Genomic DNA, 17,867 nt, shown 5'->3' with positions numbered 1-17,867 from the left:
AGTGGCGCATCTGTGTTGATTACAGACAGTTGAACAAAGCAACGCTCAAAGACTACTTCCCACTGCCATTCATTGATCAAGTGTTAGACACCCTAGCCGGCAAATCATCATTTTCCTTTCTTGACGGTTTCAGTGGCTACAACCAGATCCGGATTGCCTCTGAAGACCAGGACAAAACCACCTTCACCTGTCCTTGGGGGACCTATGCCTACAATGTTTTGCCATTTGGACTTTGTAACGCTCCAGCTACATTTCAGCGAGCTGTGTTAGCTATTTTTGCTGATTTGATTCATGATTGTGTTGAAGTGTATATGGATGATTTTTCAGTATATGGCAATTCTTTTGAACATGCATTAGAAAATCTAGAGAGAGTTTTGAAAAGGTGTATTGAAGCTAACCTGTCCCTCAGCAACGAAAAGTGCTTCATGATGTTAAATGAAGGGATACTGTTGGGCCATTATATCTCTTTTCAAGGCATCCAGGTTGACCCAGCCAAGATCCAGATTATTGCCGATTTGCCTATTCCACAGAATCAGAGAGAGGTAAGAAGTTTCCTTGGGTATGCTAGCTATTACCGCAGATTCATTGAACATTTTAGCAAGATAGCCTTACCTTTGTTTAAACTTCTATCCAAAGATGTACTTTTCAATTGGACTGAGAACTGCCAACATGCATTTGAACAACTCATAAAGAAACTATCTACCGCACCAGTCCTGAGAGGGCCTAATTGGAGTTTACCATTTCATATTTTTACCGATGCATCTGACACTGCAATAGGTGCATCCTTAGGCCAAAAAGAAGAATCTTGTACTTATGCAATTTATTTCATTAGTAAAAATATAACACCTGCCGAGCTAAACTATACAGTTACCGAAAAGGAAACACTTGCCATCATTTATGCTGTGAATAAATTTCGACATTACATAACTGGTTATGAAGTCTTTGTGCATACTGATCACTCTGCCATTAAACATCTCATGAATAAACCAATAACTAGTGGCAGAGTTACCAGATGGTTACTATTGTTACAGGAGTTTAACATCACAGTGTTAGATAGACCAGGCAAAGAAAACCAGGTGGCTGATTTTCTCTCTAGACTGCAAAATCCAGGTGAGGTTGTTCCAGTTGAAGATTCTTTTCCCGATGAGCACTTATTTGCAATTTCCATAGTAACTCCTTGGTATGCTGATTTAGCTAATTACTTGTCTACAGGAATGACACCTCCACATTTTACTGCAAAGGAAAGGAAAAGATTGATCAAACAAAGTGCTAGATATTCATGGCTTAATGGCGATCTCTTTTACACTGGCTTTGATATGATCATTAGAAGATGTGTAAGAAATTATGAGGTAATTGACATTTTAAAATCTTGCCATGATGAACCGTGTGGTGGGCATTTTGCAGCGAAGCGGACAGCCTTCAAAGTTCTTACTCTTGGATACTATTGGCCATCCATTTTCAAGGATGCTAAGAAGTATGTAAAGAGTTGTGACAGCTGCCAAAGAATGGGCAGGCCCACAGCTACCGATCAGATGCCCCTTCAACCCCAAGTTCACTTAGAACCATTTGATAAGTGGGCTCTGGACTTTATAGGACCTATCAACCCAGCCTCCAATGGTAAGAAGTACATCTTAGTATGTACTGATTACGTCACAAAGTGGGCAGAAGCAAAAGCATTGGTGAGAGCAACCGAACACACAATAGTCAATTTCCTTTTTGAGGAGATCTTTGTGAGGTATGGAGTACCAAGGGAAATTGTAACTGATCAAGGTACTCAATTCACCTCGAAGCTCATGAAGGACATCACAGAAAAGTACCAAATAAAGCATAGGAAAAGTACCCCCTACCATCCACAGGCCAATGGGCAGGTGGAATCAACAAACAAGACTTTGGAGGGGATCATTACCAAAACTATTGCAATGAACCGGAAAAACTGGGAAGAAAAGCTCAAAGAGGCACTCTGGGCTTACCGGATTACTTGGAAAGATACCACTGGATTTACACCATACCAATTGGTGTACGGTAAGGATGTCATGCTTCCTATTGAATTCCAAATTCACACTTTTAAACTGGCTGCAGATTTACAAATTGATTTGGATCAAGCACAAAAAGAGAGAATCCAGCAGTTGAACCAGCTGGATGAGATGAGACAGCAAGCAGAACAAACTACCATCCTCATGCAAAAACACAGGAAGCAATGGCATGATTCACACATTAAGAAGAAGCACTTCAAGGAAGGTGACTGGGCTTTGCTTTTCGATTCAAAATTCAAGGATCATAAAGCCAAGTTCACCACCCACTGGATGGGCCCCTATGAAATTATTCAGGCTTATGACAATGGTTCAGTTAAGCTCCAAACTATTGATGGAGAAGGTCATTCCTTCACAGTCAATGGTCATCGCCTGAAGCTGTACAACAAGCCCATCAGCAAGCAAGATTTTCTCCATATACTATCTCAGCAAGAAGAGGTTGAGATACTGCAGCCCTCAGCTGCAGTATCACTGCCTTAGTTTCATTTCCTTTCAATTTCAAAGTTAAAAAAAAAAAAGAAATAAAAAAAAACAGAGAAAAAATTAAAAAAAAAAATATATATATATATATATATATATATATAAAACTAAAAAAAAAAAACGAGAATATAAAAACAATAATGGGTTAGATGTGAAAACCAGTCTCTGGCGGGTATGAATTCTCTTTCTGTTGTTCATTGTTTCATTTCTCAGATGCATCATGACTTGAGGACAAGTCAGACTTTAAGTCGGGGAGAGAGACTTCACCATTCTGTTCTGTTACTTTTATCTCTCCCTTGTAAATTCTTCAGATTTCTTATTCTATATCTTCACTGTAAATTTTCAACAGCAGCTTGTTACCAGCATTCAAGACTTCAATAAGTAAGTTGTTTTGTCATTTATGCTTTCAGAGGGACCTGTTTATAAATATTTTGCAGGGGGACCTGTTCTGTTCAGACATCTATGCTACCAACCAGCAGTAATGGGACCTGTTTAAAACATTCAGTTGGGACCTGTTAAAGAAATTGACACCAAGGGCTACTTCAACAGAATTTCATCAAGCTTCTACAAGGATTTGGGCACCAACACTCCAGCAAATGGCAAGCTCAGTGAACCTGTAACAATACAAGGAGCTGCATGAACATTTTCTTAAAGGGACCTATTACATCTTCAGTTTTCCTCAAGGGACCTGTTACATTCAGTTTTCTCAAGGGACCTGTACATTCAAATTTTCTTAAAGGGACCTGTTACATCTTCAAAAAATTTCTCAAGGGACCTGTGCATTCAATCTTCCTCAGAGGACCTGTTACAACAAGCAAAAGAACATTCAAAAAGGATTAGCAACCCAACATGTCAATATGATAATGATCAACAAAAGAGTAATGTATTTCTGTTCTTAAACATTTAAATTCCTAGATTGGTTTTTAATGTAACTTTGATGACTGTGGGCTGTTATAATTGATTTCAAGGACACCTACATCCATCTCCTATCACCCTTATCCCACAAATTCTCATCATTCCCATACATTAACCTATTCATATCCCTAAAACCCATTACCAACACATCCACCTTGTCATATACCCTACAGGCATACCAACATTCTCTATACGACCGAATACTAATTGAAAAGGGCACGTGGTGAGCTGTGTATTTTTAAATACAAAGGATGAGATAGATGTGGAAGCGGCCTATATATATATTTCACTCCATACAGTCAAATCATAATAAGCGGCCTATATATATTTTACTCCACACACAACCGAATCATAACTTCGCCACCCAGCATTATAGCCCAGCACTATGGGTACGCTCTCAGCGTTCTTGTGGTAACATGCATGCAAGCGTACAGCACTCTGTTTTTTTAAATGAATGATTACATTGTGAAGTGAGTACAGGGTTATTTCACCATCCTTTCCACCCTCGATTCCCATAACTTCCAAGGTGAGAATCAGAAGCAAGGAGCGCGAGGAGATTATTATCATTTGGGTGGAGTTATAAAGTGAAAATCTGAAGCAAGGAGCGCCGAGGAGAGTATCACCGTTTGGGGTCGGTTTACACAGTGAAACCAGTGAACGCCGAAAAGGGAAAGCATCACCATTCTATTTCTAACTCCCATCACAGTCATATCGACCGGCCAAGCACCATATTGAAGACTGAAGGAAGCAAAATATACCAGGTAACCAACTCGACATTCTGTGTTTAAATTTTAAAGAGTATAGACAGAGAAGGGTTAGAGGCACAACCCTCTGCCATCACCATGACTAATAGGGTCGAACCCAGTATATTCGACAGCTCACAATACCATGAGGATTGCATTGAGATTCTTAGAGAAACACAGTGGTTACCTTTTCTGGAAAAATTCCATGGGAGTAATGAGGAAATCACCAAGCAACTTGCCTTCACCTTTAATGGAGAAAAGGCCCTAATAGGCAACTTCTCCTTCAGAATCTCAAAGGATACTATAGCTCAGGCAATTGGAATTAGTCCTGAAGGAGAGAAGTACTTTAAAACCAAACAATTTAAGGAGAAATCATGGACACAGTTCATGTCCAGATCTAGAGTTTCCTCAGTAAACTGGAAGAAGGGTGTTCCAAGAAGCTGGTTAGTTCATCCTTGGGATGAAATGGTTTACATTCTTCAAAAGTTCATAACCTGTGAAGGTAGGTATAGTATTGTTTATCTATACCACATCAAGCTACTCCTCCATTTAAAGAAACAATGTGTAATCAGTGTGCCATATTTTCTGCTGCAAAGTTTAACAAAGATGGCCAAAACTATCCAGAAGCAAAAGGGGAATGAAGACAAAAGCCTGTACCATTTTGGCCTAATTAAAATCCTCATTGAACATGAGTTGCAGAAGCGAGGGAAGCCATGGAAAGAATTCTTAGCTGTCAATCAAATCAGAGATGAGGAGGAAAAAGAGGAAGTGCAAGAAGATTCAGGGTTTATGAAGGACATTGATGAGGAAATTCCAGTGTCCAAAGCCAGCAAAGCACCTCTACCTGTGGGCAGCATAAGGACCAGGAACATGCAAAAAGAGGATGCCAAGAGGGCTGAGAAAGACAAATTTTTTACCACCTACTCACGAAGAACAAGGAGGACACCAAAAACTCAGTTGCAAGAAGACCAGTTTGAATCTCATGCACCTGCACAAATGGATGTTGAGAGTGGTGACCATTCACTACCAGCACCAGAAGTTGACATGGAGGTAGAGAGCCGTAACAAATAGGAAAAATGTTCACCACCTCCCACCAAAAGACAGAAGGAATTAGAAAAACAAATTGAAGAATTGAAGGAAGAGCTCATGGAAGCTAACATGTTGGAAAAAGTTATTAAAAGGGAAAATGAAATGCTCAGGGCGCAAAGCAAAGAAACACAGAAAACAAATGAAAAGCTAAAGGAAAGAATCAGTGAGTTGGAGACTGAGCAAACTGAGATTTCCAACTGGGCCACTAAGTGGTACAATCAGAAGAAGGCTCTTAAAGAAAAATATAAAAAGTTAAAGCAGGAGCTCAAGGGACAGAAAGATCACCAGGTGAAGAAGAATGTAGATACCTTGCTCAAGGCAGCAGAGATCCATGCAGGGACAGAGTTCAAGGGGAGTACTTCTGGGGTAGCATGAGGACATGCTAAGTCCTTAAGTCGGGGAGAGATGTTGGTATCATCCCAAGACCCTTTTTCCTTCCCAAAAACATATCATTTATCCATACATTTTCATCATATATCCCTCAAAATCCTTGAATATTGATTATTAATCGTTTTATAGTTATTAAATTGCATAGAAATTAATTTAGGGGTTTTATGTTCAAGAATTGGAAGTTTTTGATGACATGGTTACAGGAAGTACCCACATCCCGTAATGAGCTTATCGCTTGACATGTGGCGCAGCAGATGAGCTAGAACGAAAGGCATGGGCGAAAAGCAGAATGTCCAAGCATGGAAAAACACCTATCTCCCAGCCGAATCGAACCTCCTATGTATGCGGTCAACTCAAGTCAAAGCAGGACACTCTGGCAGATAAAAGCAGCAACAGCAGCTCATTCCATTTTCATTTTAGTTTTTGTTCTTTTTGAAACACTTAGCATGGAAACATTTTGAAAAGGCTTATGTAATAAAAGCGGAAACAACTGAATGTACATTCATTGTATCGATGACATGGTTGTGCATACGCATATGTAAATACAGTCAGGTTAATGTTTAGAGTTTAATCGTTGAATCGTTTTCAGAACAGAGTTTTAAGTTAATACAAAGACCTATTCACAGTCACGACGTGTATACCTCTTGCATTGATTTGGTAGCTGATCGATTATAGCCAGTGTACCCTTAGGACGCGGACGGGCTCTGCGTTCTGTTAGCGCTTGAGATTTCACCCTAGGCTGAGGAAGGTAAACCTTCAAGGCTACATCAAACCATTTCACCTCGTAGCTAACCCTACGAGGTATGAGAAGGCTCTCTCGGGTCAGATTTGATAGATCTTTCAATATGATTAGGCTGACCAATTAAGAATACAGATTTTAGGCTAGTAAATTGATAGGGGGGTTGATTTAATGATTTTTGGGGTTTTTTAATGGAATGACGGGGCTTTTCTGGGCTACATGGGCAAAATCACAGCTTCAAACAGAAAAATATAATGACTACACAGGTTATCAACTGAGGCAAGGTAGGCATGCAATTTAACACCAAATCTGGTTTCAAATGGGATGGCAAGACTGGTGAGGAGCTAAGGAGGGAAGACAATAACTCTGAATCCTCCTTAAACAGTAGAAAACATCGAATGCGAACAAACTTATAGGAGGAGCATATAATACTATGAATTCCTACCTAATCACTTCATTTGTTCAGCTTGAAAGGGTCATGAAATGAAATGGAACATAACTGATTACATATGAGACAAAGGGAAAAACTTATGCTAAATCAACATACCACATGAATCTCAGCAAACAGAGCTGTGAAATTCCATTAAATTCTCTGTCATAAAACTGTACAATAAAAAGCTCTCTGCTTCTCCAGCAGCTCCCAGCGCTCAGAAAAAACTCTCCCTCCTTCCCCCTTTTTTTATTACAAAATTATTATTTTATAAACTATTCTAAAACAAAACAACAGATCAACCCACAATCTAGGCGTTGTTTGAAACTGAAATTACAAAAAAAAAAAAATTCAAAAATAGAAAAGCCTTCTATTCTAAAACCATGTCCCTAAAAATCCTCTGATTGACTAATAAAAATATAAATGCTGGAGCGCAGATCTTTCTGAGGTCTTGAAATAGGAAATTGGTTCCTATTTTTCTGTTTATGATTGACATTCTGTGGCGTAAATGAGGGCCGGATCTAGTGCCTTGGCGTGGTTCCCTGTTTTACATTTGTCGTTTAACCGCACCCCATCCATGTATTCCAAAACAAGAACTTTTTCTGCTGACCGGATGACTTCAGGAATAAGTACATCAACATAATTAGCAACGGAACTATCACTCTGCCTGCTTCGATAATTAAGGTTCCTGGCAACCTTTCGTGTATTTTCAGCTTCTGTGTTGAAGTCGAGTTCTTTGGGTGCTTCATTACACCATTCATCAATCACTGGACTAAAATCATATTGTGGTTCTGCCCAGGCTATCCATTCAACAATTGTCCTAGCATTCTTCAAATCCTGAAGAATGACATCCTTGATGCCCTTATGCTGAACCTTTACAACCACATCCCGTCCATCCTTCAAACGACTTCGATGAACTTGGGCTATCGAAGCTGTGGCAAGAGGTGTTTCATCAAAATCCGTAAATATTTCACTTTTGGGCTTTCCCAACTCTTTCTCTATGGTCTGGTAAACCTCTGATAATGGACGAGGTGAAAGAGAGTCCTGTAACTGCTTGAGCAGCTGTATATAAACATCGGGAAGAACATCTGCACGGGTAGAGAGATACTGGCCTAATTTCACCCATAATCCTTCTAATTCAATCATGGCATTAAGAAGGCGATTAGCATTCCGTTCATGAGCTCTCTCCCATAGATCATCCTGTTTATCCACAGTAATCCATTCGTCCTTCTTCTGGATTGTCTTGTAATCCAAATATATTGTCAAGGCAACTATAAATATTTTCAAACGCCTTCTGAAGTTGCTTCCCTATCCCATTGACAAGAAGGGGATATGCACTTGCTTCCCTTTCCTTTGACTAGTTCCATCCAGTAGAATCCTCGTTTAAAGGACAAAATATATAACAATGGAGATGACTCCCACTCCAAAGACTATATGTAACCTCCCCAAATAAAGGAATGATATAATATTAAATGCATTAACCTCATGGCAATTGTTCTCTTCTCACTTTACCGTGTAAATAACAAACAGCTCTCGTCCATCTAAACATGAATGTGGTTTCTCCTTTCAATGGGCTTCAGGCTATCTGGCAGAGCATCTTATCACAATAATGGAAATCAACCCCTGGATGGAACAACGCTTGAAGAATGCCGAGAAGAAAAACGAATATGGGATTATTAAGTTAAAGCAACCACGTAGAGATATTGCTGCTTTACTCTGATGCCACCGCCACCATCAAACTTATCTACAATATATAGATACTCTGTTTCTCCATTTTGTAGATGATCAATTACAGGGAAACCATTATGACTATTGCTCTGTAGCATTGCAACTACATCTCCAACCTTAACGACACGTGGAAAATATGCAACCTTTTGATTTACACAAGCTTCTTTGGCAATCATATTGCGCATATACTGTTTTGGCCTCGATTCGAGCAATGGGATACCTCTCAGCCGAGCTTGCTCTTCATAAAATCCTCCATTAAAAACATCACCAACAGCCTTAGATATGAGAAGAACTAGCATAATCAGGGGCAAAAGCTGCAGATTGTTTGTGATTTCGACCATAATGACACAAAAAGACACGGTCATTCTCATGGATCCTCCAAGAAAAGACGCAGCTCCAGAGACACTTATTGCTGTCCTGACCTTTGAAAACATTGTGCTTAATGCAAATGCCATAGTAATCAGAGATAATGTGAAAGAATAAACAAGTAGAAAAGTCACTTTTGTATCTGATACAGCAAAGAGTCCAGTGACTTTGGCCATCAAAACCAAGATCAGAGAGGTGAAAGCACCCATTGCCTTGACTGAACCTGCATGATAATCTGCTAAACAATGACCCCTTGCATTTCATCTTTCGTTGTTTCACCATCTGCTCTATTCATAAAAGCAACAAAACCACAGTTCCGTTGCCTCCTTCGCTCTTCTTCTGTTCTTGGCCACATTAATTGGGTTTTTATCCCTCATTTCGTTGCCAGGCAAATTTAATATCCTCTTTTGGAGATATTGGCTCCATCAATGACCCCGCCTCTTCATGTTTTCTGGATTCAGCTTCGCCATCAATAAACACTTCCCTTTTGAACCTACCATGACAGATCAATTACATAAATTTAAACAATACATTAATGATTTCTTCTTCAAAACAGGGTTTTGAAGAAGAATCAATCTCTGACAAGAGACAGAGTCTAACACGTTCAATCGGTACTCTGTCCGTTTGTTTCATTTACGTTTCGGTTATCATATGTTTGCACAGTGTTTATATTGGATTTCGATTTCAATAGATTTTGTATGGTTTACATAATAGTCATAGTTACATAGCTTTCGATTTCCATAGCATATGGTTTGCATAACAGTTATATAGCTTCCGATTTCCATACGTTTTGATTTCCATTGCATGTATATGGTGTGCGCTTATGAATGATTTGCGTTTATGGTTATGTTGAACAGTCATTACTGAGATCTGGAAGTGAGTCTTGTAAGGGATTCGATCCCTGTGTGGCTTGTAGAAACACCATCATAAACTCTGTTTCTATTTCATAATTCATTTATGATTTCTATATAGTTTGATATAGTGTAAATATCATTGAATGCTGTGTGTTTATTGAACAAGGGTTTTCTGGGCAATATCTCTGTAAGGAGATTAAAATCATTGTTACAGTCATACACAGTACTTAGGTTCAGGGTTTAATTTGATAGATGTATCTCATGACAGGCATTGTAATCAAGTATATCAATAGGGTAATCTGAGTGTTTGAATGATAGGCTACATATTCCAGTCTTCCGTAAAGAAGCCTTGTACCCTACATCACAATCACTTGGTCAGAGATCCTTTATGTCTATATATTTTAGACCACGCCTCTAAGCTTACACACCTCGGTCGATATTAAATATAGAGTCTAGACTAGTACCCTAGCTGGAACCACTACAGTACTGCTTCCTCATACGTTCCTCAATTTTTTTTCTTCTGATTTTGCCAATTTAATCTTTAAATTAATAATCTCCTCCTTGAGCTTAGCCTCCTTATCATCACAGATCTGCAATAATTTTTCTTGATCCTTACATGCAACTGTCAGTATATAAATCTCAACTCTCAGACCCTTAATATCATTCTTATCATCACTAGGCACTTCAGCATGATCAAAATATTAATCATAAAAATTATAACTTATGAGATAAATCATTAATATTTATACCTTTGGATTCAAGATTTTTTGGTTTTTTCTCACCATAAGTTGAATCATTTGCACTAGAAGAATGAGACTCTTGTGGCTGAGATTCTTGACTTTGTAGGCCTTTCTTCTTATTATTCTATTTTTTCTTCTTCTTGCAGCTCTTCTTTTTGTTCTTCTTATTGCTATTGGTGCCATCTCCAAATATGGATTCTAGCTTGTCTCGCATTTCTTTAGCATATTTCAAACCTACTAATTTCTTGAAATCATCATCACGAAGATTCTTGTAGATTATGCATTGAGCTTGCGCATCCTACTGCAAAATTTTAGCTGCAATTGGATCCTTGCCACATCCTTCCCATACCAGTCTCCTAATGTTAGATCCACAAGACAAAAATTAAGATTTAACATTTTTGCTCCATACCTTGAAATTTGCAGCAGTGAGGACATCCACTCCTTTAGAAGTCATTCTGTAAAAAAATAATTTCTATTTTTTTGCCAACAAACCCCAAATCTACTCTCTTGTGATCAAGCTGCAACTGAGAGCCACAATTTGATACCAATTGTTGGAAACCTTTGAGCACTACTGAGGGGGCTAGGGGGTGAATCAATAGTGTGTCTTATTACCAAATTTTGCCTTTTATTTATTTACTAAATCACACACACTAATTAGCAACAACTCATTAAACCTTTGCATATCTATGCATAAATCATAAGAAACAAATAATCCATATGAACAACATAACCATGAACAGAAACACAAGAAAGTATCAACACATGAGACACAAGTATTTCTAGTGGAAAACCCTTCACCGGGCAAAAGACCACCCTTGCTGTTGTTGGGATACTCAGAATATTCTATTAAGCAAAACATGTCTTTTACATAGATTTACCGACCCCCATTAGCTAGGAGACTCGAACTCAAATACTATTGGACAACACCCATCAACCAAGTGACTCATTTCTACTGATTAACTTGGAAGACTATGTTCTCACATGGATCTACAGACTACCATCCACTGCAAGCCACCACGATCAATGATCCTCGCCCAACTCTGATTGGACCATCCAACTTCAATTAGATGGATAAACTATTCCTTTCACTGAAACTTCACAATAATTGCTCCACACCCATGAAGTCATTGTTCCTCTACTAAATGCATATCTCGTTTCATAAATTTTCAAACTGGATCCCAAGACTTTCTGCTCAACTGAATTCAGCTCTGCAATACGATTTGCAACAACAAGACACCAACGCTAAAACAAATAAAATCACCACAGTCATATGATCTCCACTTAAGCAAAAGTGGCCACAATCCATCCAACAAAAACTAAATAATGTCACCAACACCAAAAACAAAATTCACACTTCCATATTATCCAACCCTCACTCCAAAATATTTTTACTACATAATATAATCAACAACATAAACACAATGGCTATGTGTCGAATGCATCAACAACACCTGCAAAACAAATGTGAGTCATAAACTTTGAGCTATACTAAGCTCTCCATCTCTACCAACAAACTCTACTTCAACTCTTTGCATCTTTGATTTGCAATCTGAAACTCTACAACAATATTATGCTTCAACAAATAGATCTACTCAATATGTTGCCATTAGAGCTCATACACTGAAGAAATCTTGCTCACAAATAGGCATGAAGCATACTCACACAATGCATCCTTCTCTTACGCACATACTAGCTTCATCAATCGTTACCCAACTCCAAAATGAAGTATATAAAACATGTAGGACAAATTTCACTTTTGGACTGGGATCAAGAGTGCACAAAGTTGATGAAATCTAACCATAATCATCACTACTTATGCACTAAAGGTGTTCCAACCCATTGGAGGACTTAATCAACCATTTCTGACCATATTTAATCATTTAGAAGCTTATGGGAATTTCCATGCCGAAATACATCCGATATGTGCAAGGAATCCGTAGAATTTCTCATGAAGAAACTCAACTCCATGCACAAACATGGATGCAACCGCACACACGGGCTTCTGTCCATTTAGTTGGATCCTTTCAACCGCACGCACAAGGATGCATGTGTGCAATTGGGGTAGAGGATGGTTAGAACCCAAAAAATCCATCTCAGAACTACCTCTAACTTATTGCTTACCTTTATCACCTCCCCTACATGCTTCCAAACCTCTGTTAAGCCTTGTGACACCACTGCAAATAGGAAAAACATGTCTCCCAAGTGTCACTGCCAAGTTGCCCTAAAGGCCAACAAACAAGGTTTCACATCACTCCCAATAAGTCCTCTACTCTCCCCTAACACCAATATAAGCTGCAACATCTCTGAACAAACCTGTAATCATTGTTGCTACACACTGCAACACCTTAGCAACATCATCATCAAGCTAACACACTACTGCAACAAGTCGCCTCCAGTTCCTACACTAGGTCATGAACATCAAGCAAAAGAGCAACCATTAATCCATCATACCACATTACTGCCATCATAGGTTGACATCAATGCCAACATAACCATCTCAATGCTAACTCAACCAGCTACAACCATGCTACAAGAATGGCATCAATGCATCAGCTAGTCTACATAGGGTTGACATCAACGCCAACATGAACTACAATCATGAACCCAATACCAACATTAGCTAGCTACACACATGGACACCATAATGCCAACAGAGAAATTTCTGGCAAAGGGAAGATAGCTAAGGGCAAGAAGGCCCAAGGCGAAACTAAATCTAGTCAGAATGGTGGAAAGGAAAAGAAGGATCTTAGCAAGATCAAGTGTTAACATTGTCATGAGTTTGGATATTATGCTACAAAATTTCCAAACAAGAAATCTGGCAAGCATGTTGTAGCAACACCAGGAGGAGAAGCACTCTCTTCTCAATTCGAATTGGATTTCTCTTTGATATCTTGCATGGAAAGCTTAGTTCAAGGTAGTGAGTGGTATATTGACTCAAGTGCTTCATTCCACATGACAGGGAATAAAGATTTCTTCAGCAACTTGGAAGAGAAAGACATGCAATTCCATATTAAGCTTGGAGATGATAACAAATACATGACCAAAGGAGTTGGTACAGTGAGCTTTATGAGGGAATCTGGTTCCCTTTTCCATCTCAAGAATGTCTTGTATGTTCTAGGATTGAAGAAATACCTTGTCCCAGTAACAATCATTGAAGACAAATGATATGATGTTGTATTCGGCAAAAGGAAGGCCTACCTCTAGTGTTTTACTTCAAGACAAGTCAAGTAGATTGGGGTTAGGATCGAGAACCTCTACAAATTAGAGGTTGATGCATGTGCAACCTTGAGTAGCAAGGTAGAGAGTTCCCAGAGTAGAGATGTGGTTGTTGAGAGAGAGCATGATAGAGTTCTCAAGATCGAACCTCAACCAATATATCAATTTTAGTTTAAGCTAGTCGGTAGTTGGGCTGACCAACAAGATGATGATGATGAGGACCATAGATCAGGGTGGGTGGGGCAAACCACTAAGTCAGATATTTCCCGTATAGAGAAAGTTTGAGCCAAGTGGACAGAGGATTTGGTTAAAGGAGCTTAGAAGAGAGTTGAGTCTCCCAACACCAAGAAACATACACCCAAATACACATGGTACATGACTATTTCTAGTTCAGAGGGAGCAACTACAACAACAAAGAACTTGGTGGAGTTGAAGATAGATTTAGGTGGATGAGGTTCTTCCAAGAAGCCCTTCCTCACTAAGATGGAGTATTGAAAATGCAAGGGATGACTTCTTTGACTTGTGCCTTAGTCGAATACACCAATTCAAATTTAATCTCGTAGTTACTTGAGTTAAATTTTAGTTAACATGTGTGATGTGGCATATCACTAAGTTTCTGTTAGTTAATTCAAGTTAGATGGCATGCAGTGAGTTGTGGACTAGTTGATGGCTAAAATTAGCTATCTAGTGGAGTTAATTCTAGTGTCTGTTAGTTAATCGATCTCCAGTTTTAGAATAGAGATATTTTGAGTTTAGTTGAGTAGTTGACTTCATATTAAATCAACTTATTCTGAGTTAACAACTAGTAACTGCTAGATTTAGCCCTAATAGGTCATGCAATTTGAATTTCCTATTGAGACAAAATAAAGACACAAATTATTTATTATGGTACATAGTTTTTTGTGTGGTGGAGCTTGAGAAGAAAACTAAGAAAGAGAGGCTTGAGGATCAAGTAAAGGAATTTCTCTTGGGAATTGCGCAAGGAATTAGGAGGATTTCCTATTTTTTAGGGGCATAATTACTCTAGGAAATAGGAGCTTCCTAGTAGGCCTTATTTTCCTAAGTGTTAGGCAAGTCTTGTAGAGAGTTGATCAATGTTGTAGGGAGCTTGAAGCATATCCTATGTAATAAACCATATTGATTTAATACAATAAAGAGTGTTTTTTACCAATTGGGTTCCCCAGATAAATTATTGTGTTCTATGTGTGATTGTGTTTCTATTCATTGTTTTATTTCTACAAATTTTTGTAGATAAATATTGTGTCTTTTGTTATCAGTTTGATCTCATTAGCAATTGCAAGGTTCCAAGGATTTTCTACAGTATCCCTTGATATGTGTAATTGTTGTGAAAGAAGTAAATAAGAAATAATGTTTATGCAATGGTAGCTTGGATGATTATATTGTTCGCTAAATTCTTTCCAATTTGGTTGGATCCATTGTTACTTTTGATAAATCATCATGGTTGAAACATTAATTTATGTAAATGGATCGACAAGGATGAAAAAATTGAATGAACTTATGATTTGTAAGTAACCTCGTGTGAAGATGTTTTTCATGTTTATTGGATGTATTGGTTATTAATATTGGTTATTAAAATGGGTGAATCAAATATGATGATTTTAGGATTGGGAGAAAAATATTTATTATGAAAATGGATTATGATGATGATTTGTGTTGAACCCTATTTTATTGATTCAATATGGTTAAGCCTTGAACATACATTAATGATTGTGCTTTGATATTATGAACTTGGACAAAAGAAGCACATACCATCTTGGGTTTGTAAATATAAAGGTTGTTTGTGTAGAATTTCCCACTGTAGGTCAATAGATTATGCAATATACTAAAGCAAAATACAAGATCTACTTCTACAACAAACTTGCAGAAGCTTAATCGGTTTTGAGCAAGATCAAATAGAACACATATAACTGAGAATGAGAAATCAATCACACATGAACACAGAAGAATACTCTGGGGAAAGCCTCAGCTAAAAACCCCAATCTCTGTATTATCATACAAGTGGAAATATGTTCAGATTACACAAAGCATTAGCTCACAAGCTATCCTGCTCTCAGTACAATCCAACAATACAGCTCACAGACTGAATAGACACAAGATATGCCTTCCCTTAGCCCTCCAAGCCTCCTATTTCCTTGCGCAGTTTTCCGTGGGGTCCAATGCTGCCACCTGTGTGAATTGGCCTCAAAACACACTCATCAAACTCAAAAGTAACTGTGCAATCTCCAAGGAATGAATTCCTTTTTCATGCAAGAGATATCCTCTATGGAATATTCCTGCAACTGATAGTACACTGTGCCATCACCTGATCTCAACTAGGTCTCTGACTGAACTAACATGCATGATTTATTTATGAGAGAATATTAAGTTATTTGAAGTGCAACAGTTACATGCATGCATGCATTAACTAACTGAACTCATAATTAGTTCAACAAACTATTTGAACTAATCTAACTGGACTTAATTCAGTTAACTGAGCTAACTAATTACAACTCAAGGTACAACTCATCCTGATCTCCTTTAATCAAGGGATAACTTCCTCAATCAATGGAAAAATTGTTGCATGTCTTCACATAGACTTCATGTTTGATTCCTACAACTAATTAACTCAAGATGAATTAATTATTTATTTTACAAACAACTGCTAAGATCAAATTCGAATTTTAATTCACAATTTTAGTTTAGGGACTAACTAAAATTGGAATGTATCCCGGAATGATATTTCTAGCAGTGCTATTTTTAGCACTTCTATTTTTAGCATTTCTTGTTGCTATTTTCAACACTCCCTTTCAACAAGAAAGGGATTATCAGTCACCCCAATCCTGTCTCTGTGGAACACAACCTTGCATTTTGACAATGCCTTAGTCAAAATATCTGCATCCTGTTCCTCGGTCGAAACATACAACGACAACATGATCCTCTTCATCACACAGTCTCTAAGATGATGGTACCAGATATCAATGTGCTTGGACTTGTCATGAAAAATTGGATTCTCAGAGAGTTTGATACAACTCTGATTATCGCAGTAGATCATGGTTGGATCCATCCTCTAACCAACACAATCCCATTAGAATCTTTCACATCCAAATGGCCTCACATGCTACCTGACTGGCAGTCATGTATTCAGCCTCTGCTGAGCTAAGTGCAACTGACCTCTGTTTCCTGTTGTACCAGGAAATTGTTGTTGAACCCAGGTTGAAGATTCCTCCAGAAGTTCTCTTCCGGTCTGATGGACTCCCTGCCAAATTTGCATCTGTGAAGCCCTGAAGCTTCACTCCCTCTGTCTATCTGTAGCACAATCCATACTGAGATGTGCCTCTGAGGTATCTCAGCACATGCTTCGCTGCCTTCCAAAACAAATTGGTAGGCTGAACCATAGCTTGACTCAGCTGGTTCACCGCAAAGCATAAGTCTAGTTGTGTGTTCACTAGACACATTAATGAACCCACAAGCTGTCGATAAACAGTAGCAGCTACTACCTCACCTGAAGTAGCATCCTCCTTCCTCCAGTTCCCAGCTAGAGGAATCTGCATGGGCTTGCACTTCTCCATGTGGAACCGCCTGAGTATCTCATTGGCATACTTGCCTTGAGACACAAATACTTTCCCATCTTTCTGCCACACCTCCATGCCTAGAAAGTAGTGCATAAGACCCATGTCTTTCATCTAGAACTCTCTTGCAAGGTCCTCCTTGCAATACTTGATCAACTGATCATCACCTGTCAAAATCAGATCATCCACATAAAGAACAATGATCAATGGCTTACCTTCTACCATGATGTGGTAAAGGTTCACATCTGCTTCACTCTTGGTGAAGCCCAACCCCGGTGAAATAGCTGTCGATCCTGGTGTACCAAGCACGGGGTGCTTGCTTCACCCCATATAAAGCCCTCTTGAGTCGGCAAACATGCGACTCACGATCGAAGGTCTCAAAACCTTATGGCTGCTCAATGTACACCTCTTCCTCAATCTTCCCATTGAGGAACGTTGTCTTCAAATCCATCTGATGGATCTTCCAACCCATCTTAGTTGATAGTGCCAACATCGATCTGATAGATGAATACCTTACTATAGGAGCAAAGGTCTCATCGTGGTCGATCCCCTCGACCTGTGAGAAACCACGGGCAACA

Source organism: Pinus tabuliformis, chromosome X (genome assembly GCF_031772625.1).
Source record: "Pinus tabuliformis cultivar Carrire ecotype Pingquan chromosome X, CPIR1, whole genome shotgun sequence".
NCBI lineage: Eukaryota > Viridiplantae > Streptophyta > Pinopsida > Pinales > Pinaceae > Pinus > Pinus tabuliformis.
The sequence above is the reverse complement of the archived record's forward strand: the minus strand, read 5'-3'. Positions refer to the sequence as shown.